Source organism: Myotis myotis, unplaced genomic scaffold (assembly GCF_014108235.1).
Source record: "Myotis myotis isolate mMyoMyo1 unplaced genomic scaffold, mMyoMyo1.p scaffold_m19_p_1, whole genome shotgun sequence".
Taxonomy (NCBI): domain Eukaryota; kingdom Metazoa; phylum Chordata; class Mammalia; order Chiroptera; family Vespertilionidae; genus Myotis; species Myotis myotis.
Genome location: NW_023416313.1, coordinates 126705129 through 126727659, shown reverse-complemented (window position 1 = coordinate 126727659; position 22531 = coordinate 126705129). Strand labels below are relative to the sequence as shown.

At 37.4% G+C, this 22531-nt stretch overlaps 1 protein-coding gene and 1 pseudogene across 3 annotated transcripts in view; one reads left to right on the top strand and one right to left on the bottom strand.

Annotated features, from left to right (window-relative positions):
- ZNF438 (zinc finger protein 438) overlaps window positions 1-22531 on the bottom strand; it is a 228261-nt gene that overhangs the window by 31055 nt on the left and 174675 nt on the right. The gene's annotated exons all lie outside the window — the stretch shown is intronic.
- Window positions 8226-8736, top strand: LOC118676918 (annotated as a pseudogene).

Below are 22531 nucleotides of genomic sequence, written 5' to 3'. Positions count from 1 at the left end.
TTACCCAAATACAAAAATTAGACAAAAAGGCACTAGCAGGAATAAATTCTCCAGATATATCCCTCATAACATAAATTCAAAAGTAGAAATAAAATTTTTAGCAAATAAAATCTATAAATATAACACATCCTGACCATGTATGGTTATGCCAGTAATGCACACTTGGTTTAACATTCAAAGTTTATGTAATTCACCATATTAACAAAACAAAAAAGAACAACTCAATGATCATTTCAATAGATATAGAAAATATATTTGAGCCCAGCCAGCGATGGCTCAGTGGTTGAGCGTCAATCTATGAACCAGGAGGTCACGGTTCAATTCCCGGTCAGGGCACATGTCCGGGTTGAGAACTTGATCCCCCGCGTGGAGCATGCATGAGGCAGCCAATTAATTATTCTCTCTCATCATTGATGCTTTTATCTCTCTCTTCTTCTCTGAAATTAATAAAAATATATTTTAAAAAGAAAAGAAAATGTATTTGATAAAATCTAACATCCATTCCTAGTTAAAAAATAAACTTTTAGAAAACTGAGAATAGAGGAAATCCTCAAACCAGTAAATGCCATCTATGAGAAATCTACTGGTAACATCATACTAAAGACTACAGCTTTCCCTCTAAGTTTACAAACAAGAGAGGGATATAAAAAAATCACCACGTCTACTCAATATTTTACTGAAAGTTCTAGCCAGTTCAATGAAGCAAAAATGAATAAAATGCATCTGAACTGGGAAATAAGACATAAACTCTCTTTATTGGCAGACTGCACGATTATCTATGTAGAAAAGTCAATCTACAGAAATAATAAATGAGTTTAACAAGATTGCAGAATACAAGATCAATGTATAAAAATCAATTATATTTCATAGGCTAGTAACACTCAGAAATTGAAATAACAAATTATAAATTAAATTTAAAATACTATTTGTAACAGAATAAAAAATATGCAATAATTAAGGGTAACTCTGACAAAAGATGTGAAAGAACTATACACTAAAAACTACAATACACAGATGAGATAATTTAAAAAAAAACGAAATAAATGGAGAGATATACTACTGTGTTCATAGTCAGAAGACTCAACAGTGATAAAATGGCAATTTTCTGCAAATACTAAATTTATAGATTAATATAATCCTAGTTAAAATCTCAGTAGATATTTTATAGAAATTAACCAATTTATTCCTAATTCACATGGAAATTCAAAAAGTTAAATAGCCAAAATCATTTTTAAAAAGAAGAAAAAAAAATTGAAGAATAATACTACTGAGGGACTACCCAGTACAGCAGTTGTTTTGGTAAAGAATTAACAACATAGGGAAATTAAAAATGCCGTCAGAGTAAGTGGATGCTGCACGGACACACTCCCAGGAACAAACTGGAATTACAACTAAAATACAGAAAAACTTCCTGAATAATCAATAGAAGACTCACTGGAGAGAACCCTGATACCTGAGGAATGAAAGTGGAGACCACACAGAGACTGGTAAGAGGGGCAGAGGCACAAAAGGGCTGGCCCAGTGCCCATAGGCAGCAGATGAAGTTCCAGAGAGATATCTTAGGTGCGGGGGGTTACCACTGAGACCTCTGGGATCTAATCCCCAAGCTGGGCCCCACAGCAGTGAGCACCAGAACTAAAAAGGGTACCCACATAACACCTGGCTGTGAAAAGCAGAAGGGGTGCTGTCTGCTAGGGAGCTATGGGTGGAAATTCAGGCACCCTCTTAAAGGCCCAATGCACAAAATTCCCTGTGGAGCCACCCACCTTGTGCTCCAGCAGAGGGAGGGCAGAGTGGACTAGAGCTGTGAGAGCAGAAACCAGGATTGGGGACTCAGAGGTTAGAGCTCAGCGGCAGACATCCCCAATTTACTGTGCTGAGTCATTCCCTCACACAGCAGAGGGCATCTTTCCCACACAGACCTTTGCTATGCCTCGGGGGAAGACAGTTGACCCACCCTATTGGAAAACACCTTGCCCTGAGGCCACCCAAGAGACTAAAAATAACAATTAGCCTCCAGGCAGAAATCACTGCCCCAACCTGTTGAAAAACCTCTCCTCACACCTGAGGATGATTGCCTGGGGGCAATTTAAGTAAGAATCCTATCAGTCTGTAGGCAGAGTGGGTCTCTGGAGGCTGTGAGTGTTTGCCTGATCCAATTGGTCAGAAACAAGGTTTGACACTGTCCTGCACTAGAGATTGAGAGGCATAGAGGATCTACCAGACAGCCAAAATGAGGAGACAAAGAAATAGCCTCCAAATGAAAGAACAAGAGAATTCTCCAGAAGAAGCGATAAACGAAGCAGAGATAAGAAATTTATCTGAAACAGAGTTCAGAGTAATGATGGTAAAGATGCTCAACAGCATGAGAAAAGATATAGTAACTATGAGAAAAGCACAGTCAGAAATAAAGAATGACATAGCACAAATAAAGAATACATTGGAAGAAATACACAGCAGATTAGGGGAAGCTGAGGATCGAATCAGTGAATTAGAAGGCAGGGTTGAAAAAAAACACTCAATCAGAGAACCAAAAAAAAAAAAAAATTAAAACACAGAAGGACAGCTTAAGGGAGCTGTGGGACAATGTGAAATGTAACAATATTGGAATAGCAGGTGTGCCAGAAGAGGAGGAAAGGGATAAAGGGAAGAGAACATGTTTGAAGAAATAATGGCAGAAAACTTCCCTAACCTGGTAAAGGAAAAAGTTACACAAGTTCAGGAGGCACAGAGAACGCAAGCAAGAAGAACCCAAACAGGCCCATGGCCAGACACATCATAATTAAAATGCCAAAAATTAAAGACAAAGAAAGAATCTTAAAGGCAGCAAGAGAAAAGAAAACTGTTACCTATAAATGATATCCCATAAGGCTGACACCTGATTTCTCATCAGAAACTCTAAAGGCCAGAAGGGGATGGCATGAAGCACTCAAGGTAATGGAAAGCAAGGATCTGAAACCAAGATTACTATATCCAGCAAGGCTATCATTCAAAATAGATGGTCAAATAAAGAGCTTCTCAGACCAAAAAAAGGCTAAAGGAGTTCATCACCACCAAGCCAGCATTAAAATAAATGCTAAAGGAACTGCTGTAAAGAGAAGGAGAAACAGAGAGAGAAACCTAGGCATATAGAATTAAAATGGCAACGAATAAGTACCTATAAATAATAACCCTAAATGTAAATGAATTAAATGCTCCAATCAAAAGGCATAAAAAAAACATGACCCAACTATATGCTATCTACAAGATATCCTCTTCAGAATAAAAGACACACACAAGCTGAGAGTGAAGGGATGGCAAAAAATTTTCCATGCAAAAGGAAAAGAAATAAAAGCTGGAGTAGCAATACTCATATCCAACAAAATAGACTTCAAAATGAAAAACATCACAAGAGACAACAAAGGTCACTACATAATACTAAAGGGATCAATGCAACAACAGGATATAACCCTGGTAAACACATACGCACCCAATATAGTAGCACCTAAATATATTAAAAAAAACTTCTGGAGGACTTTATCAGAGAGATCAACAACAATACCATCATTACAGACAGTCCTCGGGTTACGTTGGACTCGAAGTACATAGGTTTCCTGGTTACATCGCCATCTCCCATTTATTTATAAGAAAAAAGAATTCTGTCATTTCAACGTATGTACTTATGTGCTTTATGTTTTTTATTATTTATTTACCACAAGTAAAGGTCAGGAATTGTTATCTTTCTTTTAACTTTTTTTTTAATGTTTCACTTCATTACTGCTGTGTATGTGCTCCATGTGAGTGACATAGGTGCTTATGTAGGTGGGTTCCGACTTACTGCGAAAATCGTGTTACGAAGCACTGTAGGGACGGATCTCCGACGTAACCCGAGTACCTACTGTATACACGACTTTAACACCCTGTTGACTTCACTGGATAGATCTTCCAGGCAAAAACTTAACAAGGAAACAGTGACTCTAAAGGACACACTGGATCAGATGGATTTAATTAGCATTTATAGAACATTTCACCCCAAAGCAGCAGAATATACATTCTTCTCAAGTACACACGAATCATTTACAAAGATAGACCACATGTTAGGACACAAAACAAATCTCTACAAGTTCAAGAATATTAAAATCATATCAAGCATCTTCTCAGATCACAGTGGAATGAAATTAGAAATCAACTACAGTAAAAACACCCCCAAAAATTCAAACACATGGAGGCTAAATAGCATGTTATTATTAAACAATGAATCGGTTACTAATGAAATCAAGAAAGCAATAAAAAATTTCCTGGAAACAAATGAAAATGAACACAAAACAACTCAAAATCTTTAGGACACTGCAAAAGCAGTCCTGAAAAGGAAGTTCATAGCACTACAGGCATACCTCAAAAATACAAGAAAAAGCAGCAATAAACTATTTAACCCTACAACTTAAAGAACTAGGAATAGAAAAACAAGAAAAGCCCAGATTAAGTAGAAGGAAGGATATAATAAAGGTTAGAGCAGAAATAAATAACATAGAGATTTAAAAAAATACAAAAATTCAATGAAACCAAGAGCTGGTTCTTTGAAAGAATAAACAAAATTGATGAACTATTAGCCAGAATCATCAAGAAACAAAGAGAGAGGACTCAAATAAATAAAATTGGAAACGAAAGCAGAGAAGTAACCACTGCCTCCATAGAAATACAAAGGATTGTAAGAAAATACTATGAACAACTATATGCCAACAAGCTGGACAATGTGGATGAAACAGACAAATTCCTAGAAAAATACTATCTCCCAAAACTGAATCAGGAAGAATCAAAAAACCTTAATAGGCCAATAACAACTGATGAAATAGAAGCAGTAATAATAAAAAAAAAAACTCCCACCAAACAAAAGCCCAGGTCCAGATGGCTTCACAGGGGAGTTTTACCAAACATTCAAAGAAGAATAACACCTATATTCCTCAAACTATTTCAGAAAATCAAAGAGGAAGGAACACTTCCAAACTCTTTTTATGAGTCCAGCATTATCTTAATTCCAAAAACCAGATAAAGATACTACAAAGAAAGAGAATTACAGGCCAATATCCCTGATGAACACAGACAGTAAAACCCTCAACAAAATATTAGCAAATTGCACCCAGAAATATATTAAAAAGATCATATACCATGATCAAGTGGGATTTATTCCAGGGATGCAAGGCTGGTACAGTATTCACAAATCAATAAACGTGATATATCACATAAACAAATTGAAAGACAAAAATCACATGATCATATCAATAGATGAAGAAAAAGCATTTTGACAAAATCCAATACCCATTTTTGATAAAACTCTCAGCAAAGTGGGAATAGACGGAGCATATCTCAACATGATAAAGGCCAAATATGACAAACCTACAGCCAACATCATACTCAATGGGCAAAAACTAAAAGCATTTCTCCTAAGAACAGGAACAAGACAGGGATGTCCGCTTTCACCACTCTTATTCAACACAGTGTTGGAAGTCCTAGCCACAGTATCAGACAAGAAGAAGAAATAAAAGGCATCCAAACTGGAAAGGAGGAAGTAAAACTCTCATTATTCACAGGTGACATGACATTATACATTGAAAACCCTAAAGACTGGACCAAAAAACTACTAGATTTAATAAATGAATTTGGAAATGTAGCAGGATATAAAATCAACACTCCAAAATTGATGGCTGTTTTATACACCAATAATGAATTCTCAGAAAGAGAAACTAAGCAAACAATCCCATTTACCATTGCAACAAAAAAAAATTAAGATACTTAGGAATAAACTTAACCAAGGAGGCAAAAGACCTGTATGCAGAAAACTACAGGACATTAAAAAAAGAGATAGAAGAAGATATAAACAAGCGGAAGAATATACCATGTTCATGGATTGGTAGAATGAGCATCATTAAAATGTCCCTACTACCCAAGGCAATCTACAGATTCAATGCAATCTCTATTAAAATACCAATGGAATATTTCACAGAGCTAGAGCAAATACTCCAAAAAATTTACAGGGAATCAAAAAAGACCCTGAATAGCTGCAGCAATTTTGAGAAAGAAAAACAAAGTTGGAAGAATCACTATACCAGATTTCAAGTTATACTACAAAGCCACCATAATCAAAACAGCCTGGTACTGGCACAAGAACAGGCATATAGATCAATGGAACAGAGAACAGAGAACCCAGAAATTGACCTAAGCCATTACGCTCAATTAATATTTGACAGAGGAGGCAAGAGCATACAATGGTGTCAAGACAAGTTCTTTAATAAATGGTGTTGGGAAAATTGGACAGATACATGCAAAAAAAATAAATCCTGACCACCAACTTACACCATACACAAGAATAAACTTAAAATGGATAAAAGACTTAAATGAAAGTCATGAAACCATAAAAATCCAAGAAGAAACCATAGGCAGCAAAATCTCAGACATCTCTCATAGCAATATGTTTACAGATACATTTCCTAAGGCAAAGGAAACTAAGGAGAAAATAAACAAATGGGACTACATCAAAACAAAAAGCTTATGCACAGCAAAAGAAACCATCAACTAAATGAAAAGGGAACCCACTGTATGGGAGAACATATTTGGCAATGATACATGTGATTATGGGTTAATATCCAAAATATATAAGGAACTCATACAACTTAACAGAAGGAAGACAAACAATGCAATTTAAAGATGGGCAAAGGACCTAAATAGACACTTCTCCAAAGAGGACATACAGATGGACAAGAGACATATGAAAAAATGCTCAAAGTAACTGATCATCAGAAAAATGTAAACTAAAATGACAATGAGGTATCACCTCACACCTGTCAGAATGGCTACCATCAACAAATCAACAAACAGCAAGTGCTGGTGAGCATGTGAAAAAAAGAGAACCCTCGTATGCTGCTTGTGGGAATGTAGACTGGTGCAACCATTATGGAAAACAGTATGGAGTTTCCTCAAAAAATTAAATATGGATCTGCCATTTGACCCAGTGATCCTACTTCTAGGAATATATTCTAAGAAACCTGAAGTACCAATCAGAAAGAATGTATGCACCCCTATGTTCATAGCAGCACAATTTACAATAGCTAAGATCTGGAAACAGCCCAAGTGACCATCAGTAGATGAGTGGATAAAAAAGTAGTGGTACATTTATAGCATGGAATGCTATGCAGCAGGAAAAAAGAAGAATCTCTTACACTTTGAGACAGCATGGAGGGACCTGAAGAGTATCATGCTAGGTCAGCCGTGGGCAAACTACGGCCCGCGGGCCGGATCCGGCCCGTTTGAAATGAATAAAACTAAAAAAAAAAAAGACCGTACCCTTTTATGTAATGATGTTTACTTTGAATTTATATTAGTTCACACAAACACTCCATCCATGCTTTTGTTCCGGCCTTCCGGTCCAGTTTAAGAACCCATTGTGGCCCTCGAGTCAAAAAGTTTGCCCACCCCTGTTAGGTAAAATAATCAGTCAGAGAAAGACTAGTATCACATGATTGCACTCATATATGGAATCTAAGTAACAAAATAAACTGATGAATGGATTGGAACCAGAAACATGGAGGCATGGTACAGAATGTGGAATCTCAGAGGAAAGGTGGGGGAGGGTGGGTGGGTGGAGGTAATCAACCAAAGACCTTGTATGCATGTATGTATAACCCATGGACACAGTCAATAGGGTGCTGAAGGCCTGGGGTGGGGGTGGGGGTCGGGGCGGTCTGAGGGGGTCAATGGGGGAAAAAAGGGGATATATGTAATATGTTCAACAATAAAGAATTACATAAAAAAAGAATTATACTACTTCAGTTTCATGACTTACTACATAGTTAAAAACTATAGAGATAGTGTGGTATTAATATAAAGATAGATACATATACCAATGGAACAGACTAGAGAGTCCAGAAATAAATTCACACATATATGGCCCACTGATTTTTCATGAAAGCATAAAGGGAAATCAGTAAACAAAGAATAGTCACTTCAATAAATGGTGCTACGACTACTAAATATCCATATACAAACAACAACAAACAAACCCAAGAGGCATCATACACCTAAATGTAGCAGCTAAAATTACAAAACTTCTATAAGGAAACATTATGGCCTTACACCAGGCAAAAAATATCTTAGATAGGATATCTAAAACATGATCCATATAATAACTAATAATTTGGACTCCAAAATTAAAAACTTCTGCTCTTCAAAAGACACTGTGGAGAGTGAGCTAAAGATGAATACCAGAGGACTTGGATCTCAGCTAACGGACAGTATTCCAGTTACTGAGCTATCAGCAAGTGGACCTTTTGAAAGTCATGATCTTCTTCGAAAGGTTTTTCTTATGTGAAAAATGACCTTTTACCCAGTCATCCTCTTGAATTATCAGAAAAAAATTTCCAGCTCAACCAAGATAAAATGAATTTTTCCACACTGAGAAACATCCAGGGTCTATTTGCTCCACTAAAATTGCAAATGGAATTCAAGGCAGTGCAACAGGTTCAGCGTCTTCCATTTCTTCCAAGCTCAAACCTTTCACTGGATATTTTGAGGGGCAATGATGAGTCTATTGGATTTGAAGATATTCTTAATGACCCATCACAAAGTGAACTAATGGGAGAACCACACTTGATGGTGGAATATAAACTTGGTTTACTGTAATGCAGTGAGCTGACCATGGAAATGGAGGGGCTACATCTTGTTTATAGCTATCTTTTTACTATAATTTTATGTATACAACATTAAAAGTACGGACACAGGTAAAAAAAAAAAAAAAGACACTGTGAAGAGAATGAAAAGACAAGCCACAAAGTGGGAGAAAAGAATTGCATACAATAAATATAATACATAAATTATACCCAGGATATTCTTAAAACTCAATAATAAGAAAACAAATAATGAAATTTTAAAAATGGGCAAAAGATCTACAGAGACACTTCACCAAAAAAGATATGGCTTGAAAAAAATTACATGTAAAGATGCTTAACATCATTAATTGCTAAAGAAATGTAAATTAAAACCACAAGGAGTGCCAAATACTAATCAGAATGGCTAAAATGGAATAAAAAAAGATGATACCAAGTGTTGGCAAGGATGTAGAGGAACTAGAAGTCTATGCACGCTGGAGGTAATGCAAAAAAATTACTTTTAAAAATAGTTTGGCATGTTCTTGATACACCTATCATATGATCCATCCAATTCCTTCCTACTCACCCAAAAGAGAATAATATGTCCATTCTAACTGAAATGAACAAAAATAAAAGAATGCAAATGATGAATAAAATAAATTACAGCAAGATTTAATACAATATGCTTTATAAATCATATATAATTACTTTTAATTTCAGTTAATATACCATATTTAAACAGAGTTGATTAAAAATGAAAATTAGGTGAGTTGGTTTCTTGAGAAGTGAGCTTTGTGGTGGTAGAAATGGAACTTTTCCATTATTTCTAGTTGAGGAAACCTAAGACAGGCATTGCCTTGTCTTTGTTATGCTGCTCAGTTGAGGTTCCTAAAACTAAATTTAGATGAAGAATCTTACAGGATACATGAAAATAATTTGCTCCATGCTCAACAAGCTTATTAACATCAACCCATGGTGTGATGTGTTTAAGTGCATCCTCCTGTGTGTGTATGTGGGCACCATACACAGAAATGCAATGTGGACATTAATCTAGATCAGTGATGGCGAACCTATGACACGCGTGAGGTGACACGTGAACTCATTTTTTTGGTTGATTTTTCTTTGTTAAATGGCATTTAAATATATAAAATAAATATCAAAAATATAAATCTTTGTTTTACTATGGTTGCAAATATCAAAAAATTTCTATATGTGACACGGCACCAGAGTTAAGTTAGGGTTTTTCAAAATGCTGACACGCCGAGCTCAAAAGGTTCGCCATCACTGATCTAGATTATTATTTCCAGGAAAAGATTTCCTAAAAAATACACATCATACATAACCTGACTAACACAATATCATTAAAAAACAACACAGATCATGATATAATAAATTTGTCCAGGAGAACTTGAAATATGAAAATATTTATATATTAATATTAAATATTTTATATATTATACATATTTATATATTTTATATATCATATAATAAAAGCCTAATATGCTAAGTGTCTGGTCATCTGTTCAACCAATCAAAGTATAATATGCTAATGATATGCTAAGGCCACTCAACCACTCACTATGATGTGCACTGACCACCAGGGGGCAGACAGTCAACTGGTACACCAGTTGCTATGACATGTACTGACCACCAGGGATCAGACGCTCCGACTGGTAGGTTAGCTTGCTGCTGGGGTCCAGCCGATGGAGACTGAGTGAGACAGGGCCGGACATGCCCTGGAGCTCTCCCGAGGTCCCTCCTTGGTTGGCCAACCTTCCGCATCCCTCCCCGGCCCTGGTCGTGCACTGGTGGTGTCCTTTGGCTGGCCTGAACCCTCTCACAATCCGGGACCTTTCAGGGGATGTTGGAGAGCCAGTTTCCGCCAGATCCCGCAGGCCAGGATGCTACCAATCTACCACTCACTGGCAGCTGCTTTTCTCACAGGCCTTCCTCTAGTTTTGATTCCACTGCAAGCTTATGGCTCTTGATTTTAAAACACTGCATAGTGATTGCCCCACAGGTTTTAGGTTTGAAGCCAGAACTAGAGTTGGTGAGTCCACAGATGACAACTTCACCTAACTGTTTTCTACACGGTAGCTCTTCTGCATTGAGTGCTTACTCTGTGCTAGACCTACAAGGTAATTCACATGCACCTCTTACCTTCACATGAAAATCAGCATTGTTATCATCTTTCAAGCCAAGAAACTGAGGCTCAAATAAATTAAGTAATTCGCTCAAGGTTACATACTGGGAATGATGCAGGATAATTACCCAGTGTGTGTGATCCCTAAATTCATATAGATGCTCATGTTCTCCTATGTGCAGATTCTCCCCCACTCCCCATCCTACCTCTCTTTTCCTCCCTCATGCACACATGAACACACATACAAGTGTGGACCAAGTCAATGGAAATATATGTAGGATGTTTTTGTGCTGGATATTAGAATGAAAGGAAAATCAGTGAAACAAAGAATGGAAACAAAGTAATAGGGAGAAGTGATTTAAAGAAGTTAGGAAAGGAGTGAACTTGTCAAATAAAAGAATTCAAGGGGAAATGATAGTCATCTTCAAGTATTGAAGATAATTTATTTGGAAGAAGGATTACACTATATGCAATATTGATCTCTGTCACTGGGAAAATTGAAGGAGAAACTTTTTTTCTTCAGTCCTAAGAATATAGCAAAGGACTCAGAAAGATTGTATAAGCCCAGACATCAAAGAACTGAAAAAGCCACCTTTCTTTTACTGTACAGTATTACGGAAATGAAAATGGTCATGATGCAGAAAAGAAAAAAGGAACTACATAAATGAACTTGTAATAGTGAAGCATTCAATGCTGCTCTTGTCCTTTTATACACTTGGGTATTATTTTAAACATTTTTATGCATTTGAGGATGAATTTTCCTAGGTTGTTTTAAGTAATTTCATGTGACCATTTCACTTTTTTTAACTTTTTAAAATCAACTTTATTGAGGTATAACTTTCATACAACAGATACACAAATGTATTCACCTATGTAGTAATCACATTCTTTTCTCTATATTTTTTAATTTTTAAAAAATATATTTTTATTGATTTCAGAGAGGAAGGGTGGGGGAGAAATAGAAACATCAATGATGAGAGAGAATCATTGTTCGGCTGCTTCCTGCACGCACCACACTGGGGATCAAGCCCACAATGCGTGCATGTGCCCTGAATTGAACCATAACCTCCTGATTCATAAGTTGAAGCTCAATCACTGAGCCACATCAGCCAGCCTTATGATGTTTTGACATATTAGAGGCCTGGCTGGCTGGACAGAGCGCCTCTTCCAGGGCTAGCCAATCCTACAGACAGCAAACAAGTAATTCCCCTGTGAACATTCCTTTCAGGTGCAAGCCAACTAATCCAAAGTCCATATCTCATCTCCTTTATCTAATTCTCACACAGCAACTCAATATTTCCTATGGGTTAAAGCATTATCCCAGGGCAAGGTACTGAAAAATCAGGACCACCCTATGACTGAAGCCATTGAAATCATTCAACTAGCCAATCCTAAACTTTGTCTTGCCCTTCTCAGGGAAACCACAAGAAGGGCTCTAGGCCATGCTTCCCCAAGGCTTCTTCACCTCTTGACTAACCTTAGAACTTCCCCATGTGGCCCTGAATTTATGGCATGGCCCCTCTCTTGGGAACTGTAAGTGGATTCTTCTGTCAAAGGCAGTTGTTTCCCTGTAACCTTACCAAAACTGATTAAAACAAGCCTGGGATATATTCTAAGAAAATGTAGAACAGTAACATTGTCTCAAAAAGTTCTTTTGTCCTCTTTTGCAGTTAATCCCCACCCCTCATCCCTGGCCCAGGCAATTCCTGATACTTTCCATCACTACTAGGTGTACCGGTTAATAATGCGGATTTTGTAATCAAAGAAAACACGATAATTTCAAGAGAAACATCAAAAATGCTTTATTCAATGTAATGTCCATCGCTAGCTACATATTTCCCCCATCTTACAGGAAATTTGTGGATCCATCCCAATAGAACTTTTCTTCTTTTGAGGTAAACCATTCAGAGACCCAATTTTCCACTTCTTCATACGTTTTGAAGTGCTGCTCAGAAAGTGCGTGTGCCATCAATCTGAACAAGTGGTAATCTGAAGGGGCAAGGTCTGGTGAATACAGTGGGTGGGTTAACACTTCCCAGGCAAGATCTTTTAATGTGTCTTTAACTGGTTTTGAAGTGTGTGATGGTGCATTATCATGAAGCAAAATTACTTTGCCGTGTCTTCTGGCCCATTCTGGTCATTTTATGATCAAAGTGTGGTTCAAATTGATTATTTGTTGTCGGTAGCAATCAGTATTAACGGTTTCACCTGGTTTTAGAAGCTCATAATACACCACACCTTCCTGATCCCACCAAACACAGAGCATTGTCTTCTTTCTGAAGCGATTTGGCCTTGCAGTCGATGTTGATGGTTGACCTGGATAAACCCATGATTTTGTGTGTTTGGGATTCTCAAAATAAATCCACTTTTCATCGCCAGTCACAAATTGTGGCAAAAAAGACTTTCTTTTGTGCCGTTCTAGCAACATTTTACTGATGACTTTTTGGTTTTCCATTTGTCTTTCATTCAGTTGATGTGGCATCCATTTTCCTTCCTTTAAAATCTTTCCCATTGCTTGTAAATGACTGGGAATTGTTTGCTGAGCAATGTTTAATTTTTCTGCAAGCTGTTTTTGAGTTTGACACGCATCTTCATCCAATAATGCTTATAACTGTTTGTCTTCAAACTCTTTGGTTGACCTGGTCATTCTTTGTCTTTCACATTGAAATCATTGCTTTTAAAGCATTTAAATCAGCGTTCACAAATATCTTGAGATGGAGCTTCCCGAAGTATACGATAACTTTCAGTAGCACTTTTCTTCAAAATAAAGTAATGAATTAAAACTTCCTGCAAATGCTTTTTTTTTGGCATGAAATTCGACATTTTTAAGAATAAAAATATCTATGTTAACACCTTCAGAAAATTTGACATATGAAGTTTTGAAGCTTGTTGTCAATACAACAAAATAGCATACATATCAAATTGCATATATATCAACATATGTGTAACTCCATCTATTGAAAAAAAGAATCCCCATTATTAACCAGTACACCTACTATAAATTAGTTTTGCCTGTTCCAGAATATAGTATCACTTCCTATCAATTAAGCAGTGTGAGTATGAGTAGATCAAGTCTTTGGGGAGACAAATGTCATATCTCTTTGGTGAAAACCTAAGAGTGGAAATATGTCGATGTTTTAAGTTTATGTTTTACTTCATAAGCAATTGTCTATTTTCCAAAGTAGCTGTACTTCATTTCTTTTTCCCGTTTCCTTCCTTTTCTCTCCCTCCCTCCCTTCCTTTATGTTTAAATTCTTTATTGTTGAAAGTATTACATATGTCTCCTTTTCCCTCCATTGTCCTCTCCCAGCCTGCCCCCACCTCCCAGCCCCAGTCTTCATACCCCATTGTCTGTGTCCATTGGTTATGCTTATATGTATACAAGTTCTTTGGTTGATCTTAGTCCCCCCAAACTACCCCACCCCATCCCAGCCCCGTTCACCCTCCCCTGCCTTCCCCCTGAGGTTGACAGTCTGTTCAATGATTCTATGTCTCTGGATCTATTTTTGTTCATCAGTTTATGTTGTTCATTAGATTACACAAATGAGTGAGATCATGTGATACTTATCTTTCTCTCACTGGCTTATTTCTCTTAACATAATGTTCTCAAGGTCCATCCATGATGTTTCAAATGGTAATAGTTCTTTCTTTTTTACAGCAGCATAGTATTCCATTGTGTAGATGTACCATAGTTTTTGAATCCACTCATCTGCTGATGGGCACTTAGGCTGTTTCCAAATCTTAGCTATTGTAAATTGCTCTGCTATGAACACAGGGGTGCATATGTTCTTTTTGACTTGGTGTTTCTAATTTCTTAGGATATATTCTTAGAAGTGAGATCACTGGGTCCAATGGGAGTTCCATTTTTAATTTTTTGAGGAAACTCCATATTGTTTTCTACAGAGATTTCAGCAGTCTGCATTCCCACCAGCAGTGTACAAGGATTCCCTTTTCTCCACATCCTCGCTAGCACTTGTCGTTTCTTGATCTGTTGATGATAGCCATTTTGACTGGTGTGAAGTGGTACTTCATTGTTGGTTTGATTTGCATCTCTCAGATGATTAGTGATTTTCAGCATTTTTTCATATGTCTATTGGCCATCTGTATGTCCAGGTCCTTTGCCCAATTTTTAATTGGATTGTTCGTCTTTCCTTTGTTGAGTTGTGTTAGTTCTTTATATATTTTGGTTATTAACTCAGATATGTCATTGGCATATATGTTCTCCCATACAGTGGGTTCCCTTCTTATTTAAAAAATGTTTTTATTGATTTTTAGAGAGAGAAGAAGGGAGAGGGTTCAAGAAATAGAAATATCGATGAGAGAGAAAGGTCATCAATCAGCTGCCTCATGCACGCTCCTTACTGGGGATCAAGGCTGCAACCTGGGTATGTCCTCTGACTGGGAATTGAACCCGTGACTGCCTGGCTCATGGGTCAAAGCTCAACTATTCAGGCTAACTGGGCAGGCATCCCTTTTTATTTTAATTATGGTTTCTTTTGTGGTACAGAAGCTTTTCATTTTGATGTAGTTTGATTCATTTATTTTTTCCTTTGTTTTTCTTGCCCTAAGAGATGTATCAATGAAAATACAGCTATGTGAAATGTCTGAGATTTTGCTGCCTATGTTTTCTTGTAGGATTTTTACAGGTTTGCAACTTACATTTAAGTCCTGTATCCATTTTGAGTTTATTCTTGTGTATGGTGTAAGTTGGTGGTCTAGTTTCATTTTTTTGCATGTACCTGTCCAATTTTTCCAATACCATTTATTGTCTTTACTCCATTGTATGCTCTTTCCTCGTCTGCCAAATATTAATTGACCATAATAGTTTGGGTCTGTTTCATTGTCTACTCTTGTGCCAGTACCAGGCTGTTTTGATTACAGTGGCTTTGAAATATAGTTTGATATCTGGTGTTGTGATCCCTCCAACTTGCTTCTTCTTTCTCAAGATTGCTGCGGCTACTCAGGATCTTTTTTGGTTCCATATAAATTTTTATAATATTTCTTCTTTTTTTAAAATAATAATTATCTTTTCATTTAGGTCTATTTTACATTCTTTTCCCCCCCACAGGTTAGAAAAACAAACACATAGAAACTGACAGATCAGAGGACTCGAGAAGATCCTTACTGGCTGGTATTCATTTTTGGCATTTGTCACAGAAGTAGGACAGCTGCTCCTCCATCCAGGACACATCTCCTTCATCACTGTTGAGGGAATCCCCACTCTGATCATGAGACAAGTCCACTGATGCCTGGTCCTCCGATTCAACAATCAGGAGAGTCTCCCCCTCCACTTGACCCTCCTCCAGTCCTTCTGAGGTAGAGGTTCTTGTGGCTTCATCATCATGGCGACTTATCAAACTACCTAGGTGGATGTTACTATCCATCCCTTCTTTCTCAGAGGGTCAGAAGTGCTTTCGTAACAATCCTAAGCTCTGACCAAGCTTAAAGAGGCTTTTATCAGGATTACACAAACAAAAACTCTTCAGGACAGTGTCTGCCCTATTCTCTACTCAGATATCATGAACTTTTAAAGTAATAATTTAGTATAATCCATTGTCCTTTTCCTTGATTGAGTTTAAAAGGACAGTGACCAAAAAAGGTTGAAAATCTTACTAAGCTATTCTCCATCAACACACTCACATGCAAATACACATTCAACACTATCTGTCCCATCAGTATTTCACATTCATTTCAAGTCATGTTATTTGAGATCCTTTGCCAATAACATCTTCTCTCTTTCGGCTTCAAGTTGCTCAGTCAAAAGAACCTGTTCTCCCAAAAGACGAATGTTTTCTTTTTTCTGATTTTGACGCTCAATGTCTCTGATCACTCCGTCACGAAGCCTCTGCCAGTCCTGCCGCTGGTTCAGATGCACACCAACCACGGTGGCCACCGTCAGCACCACCGAGAGGCCCAGCACCAGCTTTGAGCTCCTCGATATCCCCGCGCGGGGCGCCCCCTCCCACCACCCATAATATTTCTTCTGAATCTGTGAAATATGCCCTTAGTATTTTATTGGGGATTGTGATTAATCTATAGATTTCTTTGGGTAGTATGGACAATTTAATAATGTTAATACTTCCAATCCATGAACACATATATTCTTCCACATGTTTGTATCTTCCTCTATTTCTTTTTTCAATGTCCTACAGTTTTCTGAATACAGGTCTTTTACCTCCTTGGATAAGTTTATTCCTAGGTATCTTATTTTTTTTCTGTAGCATTGATAAATAGGAGATATATATATATATATATATATATATATATATATATACACACATATTTTTTAGTTTATCTTTCTGAGAGTTCATTATTGGTATATAGAAATGTCATTGATTTCTGGATTTTAATTTTGTAACCAGCTACGTTGTTGAATTTTTTAAATTAAATCTAGTATTTTTTTGGAGGAATATTTAGGGTTTTTTCTGTACAATATCATGGCATCTGAAAATAATGATAGTTTTACTTCTTCCTTTCCAATTTAAATGCCTATTATTTTTTCTTCTTGTCTGATTGCTGTGGTTAGGACTTCCAGTACTATGTGAAAGCAGACATCTCTGTCTTGTTCCTGATCTTAGTTTTGCCCATTGAGTATGATGTTGGCTGTAAGTTTGTCATATATGGCTTTTATTATGTTGAGGTATTATCCCTGTATTCCCACTTTGCTAAGAGTTTTTATCAAAAATTGGTGCTGGATTTTGTCAAATGCTTTTTCTGTGTTTATTGATATGATCATGTGATTTTTATCCTCCATTTGTTTATGTGATGGTGATGTATAACATCTATTGGTTTGTGAATATTCTACCAGCCTTGCATCCCCACATTAAATTCCACTTTGTCATAGGGTATGATCTTTTCAATGTATTGCTGAATCCAATTTACTAATATTTTGTTGAGGATTTTAGCATCTATGTTCATCAGGAATAAAGGTCTGTAATTTTCTTTCTTTGTAGTCTTTTTATCTGGTTGTAGAATTAGGACAATGATGACCTCATAAAACTCACCTATGGGAGTTTTACCAAACATTCAAAGAACTAAAACCTATCCTTCTCAGACTATTCCAAAAAATCCAAGAGGAAGGTACACTTACAAGCTCTTTCTATGAAGCCAGCATTACTGTAAACCCAAAACCAGATAAGGACACTATAGAGAAAGAGAATTACAGGCCAATATCCCTGATGAACATAGATGCTAAAATCCTCAACAAAATTCTAGCAAATCGAATCCAGCATTACATTAAGAAGATCATACAACATGACCAAGTGGAATTTATTCTAGGGATGCAGGCTGGTACAATATCCACAAATCAATAAATGTGATACATCACATAAACAAATTGAAAGACAAAAATCACATAATCATATCAATTGATGCAGAAAAGGCATCTGACAAAACCCAACACTCTTTTCTTTTTTTTTTTTTTTTTTAGTAAATCTTTATTGTTCAGATTATTACATTTGTTCCTCTTCCCCCCCCTCCCATAACTCCCCTCCACCCAGTTCCCACCCCACCCTCTGTCCTTACCCCCCCACTGTCCTCATCCCTAGGTGCACAATTTTTGTCCAGTCTCTTCCCGCATCACCCACACCCCTTTCCCCCCAAGAATAGTCAGTCCATTCCCTTTCTATGTCCCTGATTCTATTATAATCACCAGTTCATTCTGTTCATCAGATTATTTATTCACTTGATTGTTAGATTCACTTGTTGATAGATGCATATTTGTTGTTCATAATTAGTATCTTTACCTTTTTCTTCTTCTTCCTCTTCTTAAAGGATACCTTTCAGCATTTCATATAATACTGGTTTGGTGGTGATGAACTCCTTTAGCTTTTCCTTATCTGTGAAGCTCTTTATCTGATCTTCAATTCTGAATGATAGCTTTGCTGGATAAAGTAATCTTGGTTGTAGGTTCTTGGCATTCATCACTTTGAATATTTCTTGCCACTCCCTTCTGGCCTGCAAAGTTTCTGTTGAGAAATCAGCTGACAGTCGTATGGGTATTCCCTTGTAGGTAACTGAGTTTCTTTCTCTTGCTGCTTTTAAGATTCTCTCTTTGTCTTTTGCTCTTGGCATTTTAATTATGATGTGTCTTGGTGTGGTCCTCTTTGGATTCCTTTTGTTTGGGGTTCTCTGTGCTTCCTGGACTTGTAAGTCTATTTCTTTCACCAGGTAGGGGAAGTTTTCTGTCATTATTTCTTCAAATAGGTTTTCAATATCTTGGTCTCTCTCATCTTCTGGCACCCCTATAATTCTGATGTTGGTACGCTTGAAGCTGTCCCAGAAGCTCCTTACACTATCTTCGTATTTTCGGATTCTTTTTTCATTTTGCTTTTCTGGTTGGGTGTTTTTTGCTTCTTCGCATTTCAAATCTTTGACTTGATTCTTGTGCTCCTCTGGTCTGCTGTTGGGAGTCTGTATAATAGTCGTTATTTCAGTCCGTGTATGCTTAATTTCTAGTTGGTTCTTTATCACAACATCGAGGGTCTCATTAGATTTCTTGAGAATCTCAATAACTTTATCGGCGGCTTCTAGACAGTTCTTGAGAGACCTTAAAAGTGTGGTTCTGAACTCAATATCCTCCATTGACAGTTTTGTCCTGTTTCTTTGTCTCCGCATTTTTTATGCTTTCTTGGTGCACCCCCTAGTGGTCTTTGTGCACAGTCTTGTTGTAGTTAAGCCTTGATTGTTGTAGTTAATACTAGGGGTATTTGACCTCCAGGCCAACTGGCTATGAGAATCAGCTGTGTCTGCAGTGGGAAAACTTCTGTCCTCTAGGGAGGTGCTAATTTAGCCTTTGCCTGGTCTATCTGGAAAATGGCTCTGCGCAGGGCTTGGGCGGGGCAGGTTGCACAGGATCAACAGAGCGGGTGGAGGGAGCAGTTATGGCTGCTCTCAGTTCCGTCCCCAGAGGCTCTGCCTCTCAGAGTCCCAGCAACCGCTGCAAACCTCGGAGAGAAAGCTGCCCTCGCGTTCCGACCGATGCCAGACAGTCCCGCTTCTCCCGTTTGAGTCTGGGTCCCTAGAGACTCTCCCAGAACTGGAGCTCAGAATCTGAGACTCCCTCCCTACTGAAAACGACAACCGCGCCCTCAGCTACCAGCCCGCTCCGCGCGCACCTCCGCACCTTTGTATTTTCCACACTGCACCTCCTCTGAGTCTCGTATGCTGTTCTCTTTCCTTATAGTTGAAGAATTTCCCCTCAGCCAGTCTTCCTGTGGTTCTGGGCGATGTCCGTTCCGTCTTTTAGTTGTATTTGTGAAGTGGTTGTTCGAGGCAGCTAACTCTGGTGTTTACCTATGCCGCCATCTTGGTTTTCTCCCCCTCAACACTCTTTTCTGATAAAAACTCTCAGCAAAGTGGGAATAGAGGGAGCATATCTCAACATGATAAAGGCCAAATATGACAAACTACAGCCGACATCATACTCAATGGGCAAAAACTAAAACCATTTCCCCTTGTTGCTACAAGACAGGGATGCCCACTTTCACCACCCCTGTTCAACATAGTACTGGAAGTGCTAGCCATAGCGACCAGACAAGAAGAAATAAAAGGCATCAAAATTGGAAAAGAAGTAGTAAAAATGTCATTATTCAAAGATGATATAATATTGTACATCGAAAACCCTAAAGACCCCATCAATAAACTAGTAGACTTAATAAATAAATTCAGGAATGTAGCAGGATACAAAATTAACACCAAGAAATCTATGGCTTTTTTATACACCAAAAATGAATTCACAGAAAGAGAAACTAAAAAACAATCCCATTTACCATTGCAACAAAAAAATTAAGATGCAAGGAATAAATTTAACTAAGGAGTTAAAGGACATGTACTCAGAAAATTAAAGGACGCTGAAAAAAGAGATAGAGGAAGATATAAACAAATGAAAGAATATACCATGTTTATGGATTGATAGAATCAATATCATTAAAATGTCCATACTACCCAAAGCAATCTATAGATTCAATGTAATCCGCATTAAAATACCAACAGCATATTTCAAAGACCTAGAACAAACTCTCAAAAAATTTATCTGGAGTAAAAACAGACCCCGAATAGCTGCAGTAATCTTAAGAAAGAAGAACAATGTTGGAGGGATCACAATAACAGATTTCAAGCTATATTACAAAGCCACTATTCTCAAAACTCCCTGATACTGGCACAAGAACAGACATATAGACCAATGGAACAGAACAGAGAACCCAGAACTGGCCCAAGCCATTACGTTCAATTAATATTTGACAAAGGAGGAAAAAGCATACAATGAAGTCAAGACAGTCTCTTCAATAAATGATGCTGGGAAAATTGGACAGATACTTGCAGAAAAATGAAACCAGACCACCAACTTACACCATACACAAAAATAATCTCAAAATGGATAAAGATGGGAAACCATAAAGAGCTTAGAAGCGATAAGCAGCACATTATCAGACATACAGTATGTCATAGTAATATCTTTACCGATATAGCTCCTAGGGCAAAGGAAACTAAGGAGAAAATAAACAAATGGGACTACATCAAAATAAAAAGCTTCTGCACAGCAAAAGAAACCATCAATAAAACAATAAGAAAGCCCACTGCATGAGAGAACATATTTGCCAATGTTATCTCTGATAAGGGTTTAATCTCCAAAATTTATAGACAACTCATAAATTCCTTAAGAAAAGGAAGATAAATGATCCAATCAAAAAATGGGCAAAGGACCTAAATAGACACCTTTAAAAAGAGGACATACATTAGGGCAAGAGACATATGAAAACATGCTCAAAGTCACTAATAATCCAAGAGGTGCAAATCAAAATGACAATGAGGTACCATCTCACACCTGTCAGAACGGCTATCATCAACAAATTACTAATGACAAGTGCTGGCGAGGATGCAGAGAAAAAGGAACCCTCTTGTACTGCTGGTGGGAATACAGATTGGTGCAGCCACTGTGGAAAACAGTATGGCGTTTCCTCAAAAAATTAAAAATGGAACTTCCATTTGACCCAGTAATCCCACTTCTAGGAATGTATCTCAAGGAAACAGAAACATCAATCAGAAAGGATATATGCACCCCTATGTTCATAGCAGCACAATTTACAATAGCTAAAATTTAGAAACAGCCTAAGTGCCCATCAGCAGATGAGTGGATTAGAAAACTGTGGTACATCTCCACAACAGAATTCTATAAATTGCTGCAAAAAAAAAAAAAAAAAATTCTTACCATTTGCTTCAGCATGGATGAAACTGGATAGCATTATGCTAAGTGAAATAAGCCAGTCAGAGAAAGATAAATATCACATGATCTCACTCATTTGTGGAATATAATGAACAGTATAAACTGATGAATAAAAATAGAACCAGAGACATAGAAGCATCGAACAGACTGTATGAGATCAACCAAAGGACTTGTATGTATGCATATGAGCATAACCAATGGACTTAGACAGGAAGGGGGTGAGGGCTTGTGCTGGGAGGTAGGGGTGGCCGGGGAGAGGTTAATGGGGGACAAGGAGACTCATGTAATACTTTAAACAATAAAGAATTTAAATTAAAAAAAACCAAACTCCCCTGTGAAGCCATCCAGTACAGGACTTTTGTTTGCTTAGAGTTTTTTGATTACTGCTTCAATTTCACTAGTTATTATTGGCCCATTCAGGTTTTCTGTTTCTTCATGATTGAGTTTTGGTAGATTGTATGTTTCTAGTAATTTGCCCATTTTGCTCAGGTTGTTAAATTTGTTTGAACATAGTTCATAATACTTTCTTACAATTCTTTATATTTC